This window comes from Amyelois transitella, chromosome 8 (assembly GCF_032362555.1).
Source record: "Amyelois transitella isolate CPQ chromosome 8, ilAmyTran1.1, whole genome shotgun sequence".
NCBI classification, from domain to species: domain Eukaryota; kingdom Metazoa; phylum Arthropoda; class Insecta; order Lepidoptera; family Pyralidae; genus Amyelois; species Amyelois transitella.
The window spans coordinates 7,136,168-7,149,589 of NC_083511.1; positions in this window are offsets into that span (position 1 = coordinate 7,136,168).

Genomic DNA, 13,422 nt, shown 5'->3' on the forward strand with positions numbered 1-13,422 from the left:
TCTGTTAATTGGTTTCTGGAGATAAAAGTATCCAAAACTGTGTCATGATGTTTTAAGCTCTTCGTTTATACAATTCACGCAAAGGTTTGTTTCCGGTTCGTTTGCGACAACGCAATAAGTGCGGGGCGCCCGTTTCTTTCTACGCTTCGAGATTGGATCTACCACGGAAGTACAAACCAAATGGAAGTAACACTTTACGCCAGAAGCGGTGACAAAAATTACTTTGATATTTTTCGTTTTCTCTTTAATTGTAGTGATAATTGATAATAGGAAATAAACATTTTCGAGCAGGCAAATTACTATCGCTATTCCGTTTTTAAACGGTTTTATTTAGCTCACCCCGTTTGTTTTATTTATTCTTGGGTCAAATTTAGTAATTCAAATTTCACCCTCTTCCTGTCAACCGATTAATCTGAAATTTTGTATACACTTTGGATTTTGGTGACAATATAATTATGTTTATTCATTATCATTATAAATTCAAGATGGCCGCCGTTACAAAATGGCGGATAATTTAGGTTTCATTAATCCCATCAATATGGGTATCAAATGAAAGGGCTCAACAAGCAGAATACAATATACTATAAAAAATTGAAATCCAAGATGGCGGCCTCTACAAAATGGCGGATAACTTAGGTTTTATCAATCCCATCAACATGGGTATCAAATGAAAGGGCTCAACAAGCAGAATACAATATACTATAAAAAATTGAAATCCAAGATGGCGGCCTCTACAAAATGGCGGATAACTTAGGTTTTATCAATCCCATCAATATGGGTATCAAATGAAAGGGCTCAACAAGCAGAATACAATATACTATAAAAAATTGAAATCCAAGATGGCGGCCTCTACAAAATGGCGGATAACTTAGGTTTTATCAATCCCATCAACATGGGTATCAAATGAAAGGTCACTATCATGGGCTTCTACAATACATGAAATGCAGGGCAGCACTGTGGATCACGCAGTCGTATACTTAGGTGCGAAACTGTTTGAAGAAGGTCAAGCCTACGTGGCTCTTAGTAGAGTAAGATCTTTGCAGGGACTACGTATAGAGGAGTTGGACTGGAATAAACTAACGGGCAAGAAACCTTGCAATAATGAAGCACTAAATGAATTAAACAGAATGCGAAATAAAAACTAAAAACTAGAAAATAAAAATAGGTAAAAAAACTTTTTAATTTAAACGGTTTTATGTTAAACATACATTGCAATGTTTAATATAAATGTACTAAAAACCAAAAAATAATAAAATAGATACAGTCATGGGAATTATAAACATATGCATAGAGTAGACTAAAATAAAACCGTGGGGCACGTCAATTGTCTACAAATTATAGACTTAATGTGCGATAGAAGAATCGTTTAATTCGTCGTTAGGCAGTTGGCCCGCAGACGGTGCGCAAATTACTTACTATTTTGCTGGCTAGCGAGGAATCGTTTCACTGCTCGTAGTTTGTCTTTAATCGACAAAACTTATGATAAAAGTACTACTCGCTCAACATTATGAAACCCTAAAACTCGCTTAATCGAGCTTGCTAACTTGTTTCCACATTCTAGCCCTACTTATCACACGTCCATCGTTGTCGGTTGAACAACTGCCTAATTATAGTGTAACATTACAAAACAAACATTTTAATCAACGATTGTAGACAATTGACGTGCCCCACGGTTTTATTTTAGTCTACTCTATCCATATGTTTATAATTCCCATGACTGTATCTATTTTATTATTTTTTGGTTTTTAGTACATTTATATTAAACATTGCAATGTATGTTTAACATAAAACCGTTTAAATTAAAAAGTTTTTTTACCTATTTTTATTTAATTATGACCTTAATCGGGACAGCCATAGGATTTCGCGCGATAAAAACGGCGTCGCGCGTACCGAACTTGGGGGGCTTGGTGTTAGATTAATCAATCTAAAATACTTATACCCACCTCTTGACCTGACCAGGTTTGCATCACGAACCTTACGATTGATTGATAAGGACTTTCCCACCACGACATAAGACGAATTTCGTTTCTGATTGTTGTACAGGGTGTGTAACTTCCAGTGTGTCTGTTTTCCGTGGAATCGACTCATGTTAAACAAGCTAATCTCGATTGGTTTGGATTACTTGCCATGGTTGCGTCACTGAACGCGAAAATATTATCAAACTTTGTTTCTTAATTACATGAGATGGTAAACTGTATGCATGAAGCTTTAAAAGAGAAAGGAATGAAAGTGAACGTAAGTAAAACTAAAACACTGGTTTTTGAAATGGAGAAAGAAATGACAGCATGTAATATTTTGATTGGAGGAGAAAAAGTGGAGCAAGTGAAAGAGTTTGTATATCTAGGATCAAAGTTTACATCAGATGGCAAGTATGATAGTGATATTGAAAGGAGAGTGAACGCGGGGAACATGGTGAATGGAGCTTTGCATGCCTTTATGAGCAGTCAGAAACTATCCAAAAAGGCTCGACTGGCTGTGCACAGGGGCGTGTTGGTCCCGACATTAATGTATGGGAGTGAAAGTTGGGTATGGCAAAAGAAGCATGAAAGCAGAATAAATGCAGTGGAAATGAGAGCGTTAAGGAGTATGATGGGTGTGAAATTGAGTGACAGGATAAGGAACAGCGTGATAAGGGAATGTTGTGATGTGAAAGAAGATGTAGTTACAGGAATAGAAAAGGGTATGTTAAGATGGTTCGGTCATGTGGAGAGGATGAATGAAAGCAGGTTGACTAAGCAGATATACAAGGAGAGTGTGGAGGGAAAGGTCGGAGTGGGAAGACCTAGACGAACGTATCTTGATCAAATTAAGGACGTCCTGGTAAAGGGTCAGGTCAAAAGTACCCGAAACCGCCGAGCTTGTATGAAGAGAGTTATGAATGTGGACGAAGCGAAAGAAGTATGCAGAGATCGTGGCAAGTGGAAAGAGGTAGTCTCTGCCTACCCCTCCGGGAAAGAGGCGTGATTTTATGTATGTATGTATGTATGTATGTTGTTTATATCTATTTTAGTTATAGTTCGAACCTGAAATCATGTATATAAAAAAATGGTGGGTTACGTATATACGCTAATGTGTGTTTATCTTTGAATATTACATTAATAGTATTCCAAAAAAAGTTTATTCTGTATAATTTGTTCTTAATACTTATAATATTTCTTAGCACGCCTTTTTTTTTCTTCAACAGATAATGGTGGAAATGTAAGTCTTTTCTTTACTAACGGAAAAAAGAGACCACAATTTTTCTTTATTTAAACAATTGGTATTATTGCAATCATTCTATGAACTGTATTCGTTAAATCAGAAAAGAAGAAATCATTTTTGACAAGTGGACTTTGTAACTGAAAAAACTAAACTGAACAATTGAATCTCAGCGTTATTATAGTGTTGGACACAATACAAGTACAAAAAATACGCATGTGTGTATGTATTGTTCGCATAAAAAATAAAAACAGGAAACGTTGTATCATCATGACAATTTAGCTCAATTACATGCCTAATGAATTAATAGCACTATAATAGAAATAGATTTTTTTTAATGAAACACTAGAAATGATTTGCAATACAAAAGACACATAAGTTGACGACCTCTTTGACCCAGTGGCCACGTTCTTGCCCTTAAATCTGAGCTTCTGGGTACAAATCCCTTTGTGTAAGGTCTCAATAGGTATATTTATGAGCAGGCAACTGTAGTATTGGCCCTGTAGTGGGCCAAATACGGACTTATAATTCAACTTGGTTGGCCCTGGTTATTGTTAAACATATTTATTTTAACACTATAGAAATATTAAATATTATAATAGAACCGTGTGGTTCCCGGCACCATGAATAGGACCACTCCATCGCTTTCCCATAGATTTTGTAAAAGGCGACTAAGAGATAGGCTTTTAAACTTGGTATTCTATTATTAGGCGTAGGGCTAGCAACCTGTCTCTATTTGAATAAATAAATTCTGTTATGAAGCCTAACGGCTGAACGTGGCCTATTAGTCTTACAAGACTGCAGGCTTTGTCTAACCCAAAGGGATGCCAGACGTGGTTAAATAATTGATTATCTTTTGCTGGTATACTGTATGTGAACAAACATATTAATACAAATGAAAATGCTTTATTGAATACAAAGGCGATTGTGAAAACTTCAAAGTTGAAATAACGTAAAGCAAACCACGTAACATTAAAATGCAAACAACAAAAATATGGCAACTCGGTGCTTCATTGTAAAAATAAAATACACATTGCATCGATTTCCCGAGGGAAACACAAACTTTTAACGAAGCCAATAATTAAGTCGTTGATGCGAAGGGATAAAACTCATCGAGGTCCCTAATGCATACGATAAAGCGTGCATTCAGTTAGATCTGTTTATAAAATAACAATGTAACGTAAATAAATTAGGTACTTTCAATGGTTTTGTGTAGTATGTAGAATTACTCTTTCAATAGTCAACCTGTATATTAAGTGCATAAAAAGGCAATTAATTAAAATTAATGACTGGTTTCTTGAATTAGATTATTTCTAGTTTATAATTGACATGGCAATTGTTAAAGAGTATTGGCCTTAAGTTTCCTTATCAAGTGGGTAGGCTGTCTGCTGCATGCCAATAGCGACACCAAAATATTCGCATTGTTATATTTGAAATTATAATGTTCTTTGTTCGTATAAATCTGGGGTAATAACAGTAAACTATGCTAGATATTTATAGGCAAAACGAAACAGATAAAAACAACTCATGCAGATGCGTTAAATCATTGGATTCTTAAAATTATTTTTTACAATAATGTTATTTTCGGTATTTGGGTTGACAAAGTAGTTAAGTTAAGAGGCTACCTATGTTATAAAATGAGATGATCAAGCTGAAACTTAAACGTTATAATGTGGACGTTTTAATGAGTAACCATAAAATGTGTTTGAAGCATATTGAGTATTGCTTATTTGCAATATAAAAAAAAAATTTGTAAGGCCGGATGTCCTGAAATACAGATTTCAAGTCTAAATTAAGTTACCTCCAATATGTAATTGTTAACGTATGCCAATTCTATTTATATATTGTTAGTATTGTAGTGAGATATAAATAAGTATTATTTTTCATAAATCTCAGAATGCGATATGCGTCATTGCTTTGGAACATTCCATCTTAATTTTTCCATAGAAGAGTGACAAAACTGTGGAATAAATTTAAAATATGAAACTATTTAGAGACAATCCTTTGGCCTAAGAGGCCTTTGGCGAACGGGTGATTGATTGACAGAACTTTTCATCTTCGTCGACAAAAAAGTATAAGTAGTAAAAGGTGAATATGATCTTTCGGCTGAACGCTCGAGGGTGAAAATTTCGTCGAACCGTTCTGCGTCGATTGTCACTGAACTGTTTCAGATTCTAAGTTTAACTATTAACTTAGAGTTATAAACTTCATGTACCGGCTTAGTTTGTAAATAATGCATTAATCAACACTGCACAATAGCCAACGCCTGACACCTCTTAAGTAACTGACGTCGCCTTAATGACGTCATTTGCAAAGTTGCTCGCTTAATGATCTTTAGTACTTTTGTTGTGCGTCTTTGTCTTGTTCTCATTTAAGATTTTGTGCATGAATTTATATCCCTTAACCTTTTATGTTTGGGATTTCATGGAGGTTTTGTATTCAATGGGGTACATTTCATTATGAAAGTAAAGATTTTTTAAGTGAGTTACAAGAAATAAATAAAATTTATTTATTTTGAAAATAAACCCTTATTTTTAATAAACCATATTAAATGTTTTTCATTATTATTAAGCATTATTTTATTTTCAACATTAAAATAAATCAGGTAGTCAATACCTCCTGTAAGCGATGATGTGTTATGAAGTGTACATATAATAATTAAATAATGATTAAAAGTACAAAACATGTCAATATATCAGTTTTTTATATCCTACAATATCAAAATATGGCCTCAGTGTTCAACAACCCGAGACTCGGCAGACAAAGATATAACAATATGTACGTACACATGTTTCTAGAACATGTTAATAACGGCACAAAAAATATATCTACATAATAACAGCACAAACAAGACATCGCAAAAAAAATATAACTAACAAGAAGTTGCCACAAAAAATAACGATATGACGTGCTTCTGGAGAGCCACTTCTCCTCACGAAATCGTCTCGTTAAAATACTTGCGTACTTGTACAGCCAAGCATGAGAGGTAACTTTCCTTAGATATTCAATATTTGTCAATATTTTGGTGGGTAGAATCATTCTGTAAAAAACCAGCCAAGTCTCGATAAATTTAAGAGATAAACAAACATTTTATTTCTAAAAAGCAATTTAACCTAGGCAAAGTCGTCCAAGTCTAAGGTTCCATACTGTGATTTCTTTATTGTTATAGTGACATATGACTGGACGTTAAACATTCTTTACATGTCAGTGAGTAAAAGTCAACGGCCAAATCACACAATCTTCTAATCAGGGTCACTAGGTATTTCAGATCTTCGATTATCCTAGTTTTTGTTTAAATGGCCATTAAACCCTAATTCTGTACCAAATTTCAGCTTTCTGAGTTTATGGTAAGTACTAATTCTATATGATGATCATGAGTGAGCGAGTATCAGAAGGGCGATACGATTTCGCTAAGCTTCGGAACAAAACGACCTACAAACTTAAAATTTTGGATAGTATGTTATTATAGCTTATTGGATGACCCAATTTTTGCATTCTGTTCTTATCCAGAAGTTTTCAAATTGGGGCCTGAAAATGTTGCGAAAGCGTTCCAGTAAAGGATGGAACTGCAGTGTTTGCTTCGCGCTCGACTTGTCGGGGGTACTACCGTGCCTCTAGATAAATGCTGATATAATACCTACATATTTTTAAAACAATCAAACGGTTCGGCCTGTAATTTTTTTAATTTCGTAATAGTCAACATTTTAAAGAAACCGTTAGTATATTTTTAACAACAGTATTTCATGTCATTGACGGCCTCTGTGGCGCAGCGGTAGTACGCTTGTCTGTGACACCGGAGGTCCCGGGTTCAAATCCCGGTCAGGGCATGATGAGAAAAGAACTTTTTCTGATTGGCCTGGGTCTTGGATGTTTATCTACATAAGTATTTGTTATAAAATATAATATCGTTGAGTTAGTATCTCGTAACACAAGTTTCGAACTTACTTCGATCTAACTCAATCAGTGTAATTTGTCCCGTATATATTTATTATTTATTTATTTATGTACTAGATAAGGACTTACGTATAATTTCGCTAACTAGTATGTCCAATACAAGACTTTGATACTGAAAATGAACATTAAGGTAATTACTTCTCAAAATTAATTAAAGTTATGATTTACTCTCTAGAATATTCAGTAAAATAACTTGCTCTTAGAGAAATTTCTCGATTTTTTAAGGATAAATAAATTGAAAAAATATCAATTTGATTACGTAGGTAATACATAAATAAGCTCCTAGAAACATTATATATTTGAGTATTTAATAAAATACAAAACTTTGTGCGAGTGCTTGAAAAACAGTTCGACTTTAAGTATTTTTTTTTTTTTGGCAAGTAATATTCGAGAATATAATTTCGTAGTCGGTGCCCATCTCGTTTCACACTTCATGTCACCTGGATATTAGTTCAAGAAGCTGTCTGTATTTTCATTATTACGAACCCTGTATTATTCAATGTCGACAATTTCGACAAATATCTGTAATATTCTTTGAAATGAAAAATGATTCTTACTTCGGGGTGATACATGAGAAATAAAAAAAAAACTAAACAGTAATCATTTATGTTTAATAGAATTAATATTTTTTTAATTTGGAACGAATGAACTGAAAAACTGCTTGACTGTGATGATATTTGATACAGAGACAGACAAAACTTTCAGGATTAGATAACTGAAGCTTTTTTCTAAAAAATCACGGGAGCTAAGCCTCGCAAGCAAAAGCTACTAATCTATAAAGAATATTATTGTTATATTATCGTGTCGATTTACTGAAAATGCTCTATCAAAACGAGGACTCTGTTCTCTGTTTGTACTATACAAATTGAGAAAACAAATTCCACTTGTATGAAAAATCCAACAATTTTCTTTATCTTATCCGCTCTTAGTTTGTGCGGATACTACTTTACCGACGAAATTTAAGATTTTGTTTACATTCAACAAACCATTTGTGACATATTCGAGAAATTCACACACGAAACAAGATTCCTCGGTATCAAGATTTGGTGCAAAGCCAACAGCTTAGTCACGTACAAGTAGGTACTTTTACTAGCGTATTTGCTAAATTGTCTTCATTGAAGTACACATACATTTCATCAAACTTTTACGACATTTTACGAGAACATGAAGTTACATCGGAACAACAAATTTATTTCTATTTCAGCGTGGTTTTGTAAAATATATAATGAATTGAAAACAATTAATAAGTGAGTTAATCAAATCGTACTCTCACTCTTTGAATCTCAATTGCATCATTTCATTTTTATCAAAAATTTGATAGTCAGAATTTTGCTCTTTAAGAACGGATTTTTTTTTAAATCCTTTTTTTGAGATTATTTTTTGTATTAATTTATCAAATCGATTACTAAGCAATTCCATCATTAAGCCACACAGCTGAACGTGGCCGTTCAGTCTTATACCTACTGTTGACTCTGTCTGTCCCCTAAGGGATAATAGACGAACGGACGACAGACAGTCCGCGGAGGCTTAGTAATAATCTCGTTTTTACCTTTTTGGGAACCCTAAATTGAGTAGAAATTTTATGTATGGGTGATGATCAAAAGCGGTTGATTTTATTTCTTCTAATAGCAGAAATGAAAAAAGGAGATCAATTATGCCGTAAACTCGCCATATATAGTCGCAGTATGTAAAATATAAAACGTAGACGTATTTCCTTATACGTAATCTGACTTACCAGACAGAAACAAGTACCGACTGTGACCTTAACACACACAAGATCATTTAAATTGCACCAAGGAAGCAGACAGAAAATATTATAAGCGTGTTGGGTCAGTACTTCGATTATCTTATTATATGGTGCTGTATGGAACTAGGACATATGTATTTAATCAGAATCGTCACTTTTAACATCGTGCTCCCAAACTAGCATAATAAGGGTTAGCTAGTACAATTAACTTGCTTTCTTTTTGCCATTTAACCAGAATATTTTTGTTTGTTTTCAGTAATTTTTTTTCATTCACTTTATCGGAACATTTTGATTGTTTAAGTAAAATTGTAGCTCTTTTCACAGACGATAGATACCCTTGGAGTTTCTTTTAAAAATACGTATTAAGAATATGGTTATTGGCGAAATTAAACAAAGGAGTTAACGTGGATTTATAAGTTATATTGCCATATTTTTTAACTTGGAAGGCAACGTGTCTCCGAACATAGTGTACAATGGAATGAACGAGGCAAGATGGCGGTTGTATTGCATAATGAATAAGTCAATTGGGTTATTATTTTTTTGCAATTAAAAATAAATAATTCAACAAAACAATTAGCGAAAATTATATTTAAATACTTCACTTTATTCACTCTTGCCACAATTATTGCGATAAAACCAGTACATTATAGTTGTGGTAGCGCTACATACATTATATCTATTCCTCTTTGACGGTTGCACTTGCGACTCCCAAGGGAACATCTGCACTCCTGTTATTTTATGCCCTCTGACAATACAGCATGGACATTGGACACTCTGAGAGCTTAGCATCTGTAAAGTCTAAGCTATAGTACCACTTTACAATGCCCTTAATTATTTACATGCGTCTTTGTTCTTTACTTTATGTGGTAGTGTATATTGACCTTCTATAAGACAGTGTTGTTGGTTGTTGTGTCTGAAGACACATATCTGATTCAAAAGAGTTTAATGTAATTTAGAGTTCGACTCCCACAGCAGTTAAGTGTACTCTTCGATACGTGCATTAGATTTAATTGATAATAAAGCTTATGGTATAGGTAATTAGGTAAAACATCCAATGAAAAACTGAGTGTTCAAGCAACTGAACGTAACCATGATCTAATATGCCTGATTTACCTAATTTTTGATCGAAAATCCAACGGATTATATCCAATAACTTTATCACAATCTCAGAACTTCAATTCCATCATATTAAGCTATAGCAAAACGTGGCAGTCTTGATTTGTAGGTATTTATTCTATCTTCCTCGTCAGGGATCAATAGGTAATGGATGCTTACCAAAAAGTCCTAACCCTTTGTAAATAAATGTATCCCAGTCATACTTAGGTGTACCTAAAATCACGCCTGTTTCCCAGAGGGGTCGGCAGAGACTAAATTTTTCCACTTGCCCCACCCCTGCAGACTTCTTTCGCTTTATCCACATTCAGAATTCTCTTCATGCAAGCTCATCTGTTTCGGTTCTATCTGAGTTTCATGACAATTACACGAGGTGAAGCCTGGACCTAGTCAGAAAAAGTATTATTCAAGATTTTTTTACAAATGTGTCTACATTAACCATTCTTATCCCACAAGGCATTTATGTATGTAAAGGTATACCTATAGCCTAAATAAGTAGGTATATGTTTGCTCAAGAATGCTTGAAACGTGACTAGAATTCGGCCGAAAAATAATGAGAGTACAGAACAGTACCTAATTACCGTAATCATATATTATAGTTCCATGTCTTGCATACATACCTACATATGATCACGTCTAAGTACCTTGCGCGGTAAACAGAGCCAACAGTCTTGAAAAGACCGAAAGGCCACGTTCAGCTGTAAAGCTGTATGGAATTGATATTCAAATAGTGACAGATTGCTAGCCCATCGCCTAAAAGAAGAATCCCAAGTTTTATTAACTTGGAATTCTTCTTCTAATATATCGGCCTATCCGATAGTCGCCTTTTACGACATCCATGGGAAACAGAGGGAGAGGTCCTATTCAAAAGTGCCGGGAACCACAAACTTTTTTATATACATATACACAAATAAGACAGAGTAACTAAAAATTTTGATCAATATAAAATTAATAAAGAACTATGTAAGTCAAGACAAAATTCACTTGAATTCCACGGTAAAATATCAAGGATATTGAGACACTTGTGAATCATTGTTTCAACGATAAAATTCTGTAGTAATATCCGTTTGCATGTAGATCACGTTCTAGCAAACAATAGTACGATGTTTCAAATAGCATATATATGTTTATTACAGTTAATCTCTGTGTGTAAACCTAATTAATTAATTATTACATTAATTGGTGCAGTCTGATTTAATTTTTTTATTTTGACATACATAATACATTTTACTTGTTTAACGAAGTTTTATTTTAAACTTTAGCAAATATATGGATTATATACTGTTATTCTAATATCTTCATTAATGATACGATTCATTTATTAAGCTTATTCTTCATTTCGTGTCGATTTTTTTTCTTCTTAGTCATTTAATGTGTTTATAAAAAGGTATCTACAAGTTTATAATGCACTAATCAGAGTGCTAATAATAAAATATTTATCATACTTATTTATATAGTATATACTCACTTCGAATGAAGTTATTCAAAGAGAGCAATTTAAATGTAATTAACAATAATTCTATTACTTTATTTAAATTCAATTTTATTCATTTAATCATTGCAATCAAACGATTTACTTAAACCAGATCCTACGTAACTTGTAACAAGTTGCTGCAAAATTACGTCTTCTAACCTTACATTAATAGCTAGGAAACTATGAACTTCCATTATTATGACGTCCGGAACACACGGTACCTGCCCTATAGTAGCTCGCAATTAACAGACGATACGCAATTTAGCAGGATCATATTTTCCCAGTATTCAAAATACGGGACAAACAAGATATTGTATTAACAGACTCAGGAGTTAAGGCTATTTGCGATTCAATTCGTATCTAGTAAAATTAGAACAGAGTTTGGGTAGAATATTAAATACGATATTTATTTGTGGCGCTCGTAATAAATTTAATTTTCAAGTTATAAATCTAGGTGACTCCCTAATCTAGGATCCATAGTAGTCAACGGCATACCCCGGGCTATTCTCCAGAGTGATGGGGATGCCACCGGAATTAAAGTCAGGAGGAAGAAGAAGGATTAATCTAGGTGATAAACTGTTTTTATTCATAGTAGGTAGGTAGGTAGGTAGGTAGGCCCTAGAATTTTTCATAGTAGGTACTAAATAATGCTGTTGATTTTGTCAAAGTTTTTGTTTATTTCAAATAGATTCTTAAAAGAACATCATTATCCTGGGTAGATCATGACACCAATCGAGGTTAAAAATATCTGAAGAAAGTATTACGTCCGTACAATAAATTTAAAAAGTACACTTTTTAAATTCATTGTACGGAAGTGTTTGTACTTAAGTACTAATTGTACTTAAGTAACCAAACTACCTCAGACCGAAATATCATGTTGCCTTTTTTCATGCTAAAACGATTCAAGATACTTTTAATATAATACGAGAGATGTTTAAATATACCTATACTAAATTAAACAAACATGACATATCTAGATTTCATAGAAGTATACGATTTAAAAAAAAAAACAATAATCATACATCAAAATTACAATATTCCTAAATGTAAATATCTATCTTCACTTATTCTTTGGAATTTCCTAATGGCAAACGAGATGATTAGCAAACACTTATCCAAATTTATCAATATTTGATATCTAGAGTCAAGAATCTGTTCGGAATTCTCTTTGTAGTACCTACTCTAAGTTTTAACGTTAATAGGCCTGCTCCATTTTAAAAGGCGTGTTTTTTGTTTGTCTATATAATAGTGATAAAGTGAAAAAATTGAATGTATCTTTGTATGTAACGAACCAAAATCTAATTTTGATGTTATTTAACGCAGAGACTAGTAAATTAAACCTAGGCTGCCTATTTATCGGAGAAAAAAGCCGCTTTGCAGTTATTTAAAAAAAAAATACTTTAAAAATCTTACGGGACTTTTGAGGGTCCACGTTAAAACTACCGTCAATTTTTGTAACTTGGAATCATCCGTCTTTTGTACATTTTTTTTGTGCAATGAAGTTTTTAATAAATAAATAAACTTTGAAACCGTTTCAATATATGATGTTGAAATCATTTTATTTGAAACCACTCTGGTGTTTCTTTTGCGAAGAAAAAAAACATAGACCGTGTCAGCTGGTTTATTTCCCACACAGATATAGGGCTAGGGTTTTAAACTTGGATTCCTCTTCTAGGCAAAAGGCTAGCAATTTCAACTTTGAATGTCAATTTCATCATTAAGCCATCTGATAAACGTAACTATCGAGTCCTCAACTCTTTAATTGATAAAAAGCCTTTGTGTGTATAATTTTTTCATACACTCATAAAATCACGCTTCTTTCCCGGAGGGATAGGCGGAGACTACACATTTCTACTTGCCATGATACTTATACATACTTCTTCGCTTCACTTATATGTATATAACTCTATTGCATAGAGACTAACTTGCTAACTTC